Source organism: Haliotis asinina, chromosome 3, assembly GCF_037392515.1.
Source record: "Haliotis asinina isolate JCU_RB_2024 chromosome 3, JCU_Hal_asi_v2, whole genome shotgun sequence".
NCBI lineage: Eukaryota > Metazoa > Mollusca > Gastropoda > Lepetellida > Haliotidae > Haliotis > Haliotis asinina.
The window spans coordinates 31,289,927-31,295,922 of record NC_090282.1 but is presented as its reverse complement, the minus strand read 5'-3'; positions in this window follow the sequence as shown (position 1 = coordinate 31,295,922).

Genomic DNA, 5,996 nt, shown 5'->3' with positions numbered 1-5,996 from the left:
AGAGTTACCTCCCCTGACTTAACTTGCACGGGAGCTTTGTTCTGGTTAGTAAATAATATTGCTTATTTCTATATTGTTTCATTCTAATGGCAATGCGTTTCACATAATTAAGTTGGTATTGAATGGAATAATAAAAAAATATCAGGTATCACACAACACATGTTGGAGTCCTCATCATCAGCTGCAACATCACACAATCAACACGCTTTTATCCCAATAATTTATTATCCCATTAGTATCACCACTGTCCATGCTCGTCGACCCACTAGCCTTTAACGATATGTCCTTTATTAAACTATTCATGGCGAATTCGTAACATCAAGCAGTAAAAGCAAATATTCATAAAACGGTGCTGTTACGTACAAGAAGTTGGACATCCAGAAACGGAGACACAGTGGTACTTGTCGTTTTTCGTTTTTAATTTCCAGGGAGTGAGAATGGTTTTACGCCGCTTTTAGCAATTTTCAAGCAATACCATCAGGGGGCACCAGAGGCGGGCATCATCACACATTGTACCAATGTGGAGAATGGAACCAGGGCCTTAATCGTGACGAACGGACGCTTTAACTGTTATGCTACCCCAACGCCCATTTTCATTATGAAGGGCCAATACATTACTATACTACATGCATCGTGTTCTTCACTACTGAATCATCCTTTCTTGTGGTTTCATCAGAGATAATGAATTATATATACAGTCCCTGGTTTCATCTATCACACGTTGTGAAAATGTTCATGTTGAATGCGCACCAATTATGATTTATACCACTTCAGTCTTTGCCTTTATACATGCTTCAAATGTCCTAATGCGAGAACTTTAGGTATCATCGCGATTTGGAACATCGTTTACTTTCCATACCTGCATGTAATTGACAACGTCAATTAGTGAGAATAATGAGTGTCCACTATGAGAGACAAATTGTTTCTTTTTCCTTGAATACATTCGTTTATTATATGGTGAAACATCTTCTGTTGGGTGTCAATTGTTTGCTAGTTTGGTGTTTACCGCCTTTGTAAACTGTAAATAATCGAATCTGTGATCAACAACATGAGCATCGATCTTGGAAAATGGGATACGATGACATGTGTCAATCAAACTACCGATCGTGACCACCCAATCCCGTTGATCGTGATCGCGGAAGACCGATCGAGCTGGGATCTTCACGGGTCGGGTGTCAAAGGCAAAACACATGAACGTTTTCAAACCAGATTTACGGTATTAGGGTGAGCATGTTCTCTTGTGTCGGTAGCAACAGCCCGAGTCACAACTACTATTAGCATTTGTGTGCATGTTGCTTCTCCCAGAGAAACAGTAATGGCAGTGAAATAGGTCTTAAGAAACCTGCGAATAGTTTATCAAATACATTTATGCGAATCGATTGGCGGCAATGCATTAGTCTATTGACGAAGTGGTACCAGGTAATTGATTAGTTTCTTTTCCCTCTACCTTTCCAAAGAAAACCTGCTCAAATAAAAAAATAGTTATCAATCTTTGATAATAGCATTACCATTGCCATAGTTAGTTATTATCAGTTTGACAAATAACATAATCTTATCGATTAGACTTGGCTTAAATTTTGACACTATAGATAAATATAGCTTTACACCGGTTTCTGTCTATTGCCAAATAACGCTGTACTAATATAGCTTTCCATTAAGAAATTACCATTTCGTAATTGTTCCTAGAGAATATTACGCACGTATCACGATTGGTCGAGGTAATAGAAGAAGAGTATAAGAATGATACTGATGATGTAGTCGTAAATCGATGTATCTATCCACAAGGTGCAGGCACATACACATTGGTTCTACGTGTTGGTGTCTCGGCAGTGCTTGCTTGTAACAAAACAGTTCTACATAGGTTTGTCTGAAGTTTATTCTGTTTATATGAAATATGTGTTTATGTCGGGGACACAGTCCTCATTAATGAGGTTACCAAAAGGATCGATCGCACTCTTGGCCCTTATTTAAACACACGATCAATGCTAGGAAATCAAGACAATTGTCGGAGTGTATCGATAATTTCGTTATTGACAACTAGAGTAATGTTGTACTAACTCTTAGCAACCCGTGTCAACCAATCAGTGATGTAGGCATACGAATCACGGGTAAACTAAGGGAAGTATTTAACCCTTGATGACTGTTGTCAACCTACGAATTCCGTGGCTCACACAGACCGGCATCGGAGGACTCCAGGTAAGTTGTTTTTGACTCGTTATGCAACACAAGCAGTGGACACATTAAATACATTAACTCCACAGGGGAAGGAAGTTGTGTGGAATTCAATCCTTTATTATCAGAACAAATCGTGTTTTGTTAGTCAATTGCCAAATGTAGAAAGAAATAACTGCACCCATATCGATGGCTATTCAACGCTAAAGCTTGTTGACCGAAGGCTACACCACACCTTTGGTTGACTGGTTGGTTAACGCCACACTCAGCAATATTCCAGAGAGTTGCGGTCTATAAATAATAATCGAGTCTGGACCAGACAATTCAGTGATCACCACCATGAGCAGACAGGTGGATGCGCCCCCAGAGGGCGCATAAGGCAACAGTAAGACATTTGGGAGACTCCCCAATATGTTTCATTACACGCTATGTATCAACTGTCCTGATTACTGAAACTACCTATTATTACATACTGATACACATGTCAACAAATTTAGTGTCCAGCATATATTGGAAATCTGTGTGTAGCATCATTCAGAATAAATATTTCGACTGTCTTTTTTAAACATACTGTTAGTGAAGGAAGATTGTCAATAAATATAATTTGACCTTCATTAGTTTTTCAAGGAGAACATAGAGCCATCCTTTTTTGGTAAGAGCAAGAACAACATACCACGTCGTTATATGGCATAAAAAACAATTCACCAGTTCAGTGAACCTTTCAACAGTGAATGTGGAAACATTAAGCACGGGTCCTCTCGAACTCGCTGAAATCAGATCCTATATCCCGAGTGGAATCTCTCCTCATTTAATGAAACTCGAATTGTTCGTTTTCAAACTTAAACTCTGAATATGCTTACGTGCGAAACATATATGCATAATTAATGTAATACTGATTCTGTGATTTCAAAGCCTGGGGTCGAATGTTGTCAAGGATTTATTATACGCGCTGAGAAGCTGATATCATGTCCAGAGTCTGAAAGTCATGTTCGTAAAGATAGTCCTAAATAAAGTAATGTCGGAAATAAGACAAAACCACTGTTTTTCGTTTTTATATCTACAATGAATGTAGTTAATATGTGAAAGTGTGAAACATTGGCCTAACTACAGTCTCCGTTTTAGTGAGATAGGAAAGGTAGAAAAGGGACTTTACTGAGGAGAGATTAATGCGGCTTTTACCCAAGTCCAAATGCAAATTAGTGTGAGATGGTATTGTATTTTAAAGGACATTTTTTATATACCCATCATAAAATCAAACTCTGCTCCATTATAAACGACTGGTGATGTAAAACGTGCAACATTAATACTGGAACTATTAATGATGTCGTTACCAAGGAGTCTAACATTAATACTGGAACTATTAATGATGTCGTTACCAAGGAGTCTCTTACTTTGAAAAGAAACAAGTAGGAGGCGTCGTCTCAAACGGTGTGTCAAGACGGGTGTCACGGACGGTGGCTGGAGTCGGATTGGGAATAGAGATATCGGCTGAGAAACGATAATCTTTTAGGGGAATTCAACTAGGGAAGCAAACGGCATGTCATAACAATTTACACACAATATCCATATCCATCTAGATTCGTTTCCGACAGTACTTTAATGTCCAATATATGCTATGCTGCTATTTTAACCGTGTCTTGTACTTCCAGGGCTGGAAAACCAGTATTAAACAGGAGACTTAATGCTTTGTTTACTGCATAAAATGCAACATGATAGTTGTTGAATAAATGTTATATCCCCCTTAAATAGAACCTTTAAAATCCCCATCTGGAGCTATTTGTTTTAAAAGTTTGCCAAGAATAGTTGTCCGAATTGTTTTAACGAATACTGAATACAGGGCTTCATAGATCGCCAACAGTGCTGTACGGATCTATATAAGACGAGGCAGTAACCAAACAGAAGAAATACGCGGACTATACTGACTCGAGAAAGACAATGGACACCAATAAGTATACCAGAAATGGCGCGATGGGTGCACATTATTTGACAAAAAAAGAAAGACCCATGTTTGGCGTAAGAGGCGACTAACAGGATCGAGTGGTCAGGCTCGTCGACTAGGTTAATGCATGTCATCGTACCCAGCTGCGTATAGATCGATGCTCATGCTGTTGATCATGGTTGCTTCCTTCACACTCAGTTATTTACAGATCTCCGCCAAACAGTTGAAATGTGGCTGAGTGCATTAAACAACAAACCAAGCAATCATTCAAACTGGAAGAAAGTCATGATGTCAATCACGGAATAGTCTGATCTCTAAAGATGTGTATACATGCACTCAAATATCCCCGTGGTATATTTTCCCGGGAGTATATCTGCCCCCACGAGGGTATTATATGTCGGGAAAAGGCATATACCCCCGGGGGTAAATTTACCCCAGTGGGTATATTTGCGCTTGCTCCAGAGATTATTTGCCTACGGGAGAACATTTACCCCCAGGGGTATTTCATGCATATAAACGCATTTTTAACAATATACAGCGTTGATCTAGGTGTTCTTCTGGCTTCTTCTGCACTCGATCAGACAACATTCTGTCCATCTCAATCAAAAGAACGTTGGGTGACATCCACCATTGAAAGCTTTTGATGAACAGTTCAAGTTGGGACATTGCATTCTGAATGTTGATCGGTTTAATGCTGACGTACAGCTAGCTGTTGGTCACCTGCATAACTGTTGAAGAGAAGAGAATGTTTTTGCATCAGGATTCCGAGTGGCTGAGTGCAAGAGAAAAGATCAGGACCTAGGACAGATCCCTATGGAACACCACACGTCAAGTCAGTAGATTGAAGTGTGTTGTTGTTGTTTAAGTTCTTTAACAGTTCGACTCACTGGAAGTGAAGCAATAATCCAGCAATATGTCGACGATCTGTAAATAGTCTGGACCTGGCAATCAAACCAAGCCAGCGGGCCGGTCTCGACAAGCCTGTGTTGCTGAAGACCAATTAACCTAAGGCTTGCATTTCTTTGAAACCTCCTTCTTATTACGCTATGTAACTATGTAGATCCAAGCATCTAATTATGTTGTAACTTAATGTCAATGCTCGAGACCATTTTATAAATACACACCCAATTACACGCATCCCAGGCCGTGATATTGCTGGATATTGCTCAAACCATACTCACTCATACTATAAATATTGTTATTGTAGAACAAAAGTTTGTCTCTTCAGTAAACGTTTTGTCTTGTGTATTTCAAACTTTATTCATATTTATTTATCAGTCTGACATGTCGCTGTGGTTATCAACAGGAAATATATCCAATAGACTCATATCTGGTCGACATTTTAGTAACGATCGGTTTGTAGTTCTGATACATCACCATAGCAACAATCACGCAACACAAAACTCAGCTTGATTCCATCTACCGTACTGATAATTCTAATGTAATCACCATTTAATCTTTGTTCCCACTTCGACACACCTGTACCCAATTCACAATGGTTAATGATTTTATCCAAGACTTCGAGGTTTTCGAGCTTTCTGTTTGCCCAAATTGTCAATCGAATGGTATTTTCAATGAACAAATTACCTATAGAAAAATGATTGCCTACAAGGTATGAACATTTACAACCACCAGGATTAATTGATCCTACCTGATGTTAGACGCCGTCTTCAAGGTTATTTCCCCTACCCAGGAAAACATGCAGGTAAAAATATGTGGAAAGTATCGGCACCGTTAAGGCTAACGTCTACAAACAATGTTCCCAAAGAATTCTCATAAGAATAATGAAAGAGACTTTCTTCCTCAAACTGAGGAAAACTGGACTTGCCGCATATTCTAGACTTGCGAGGGATTTCTTGGACATATTTGTTTCAACGTCTGTTTG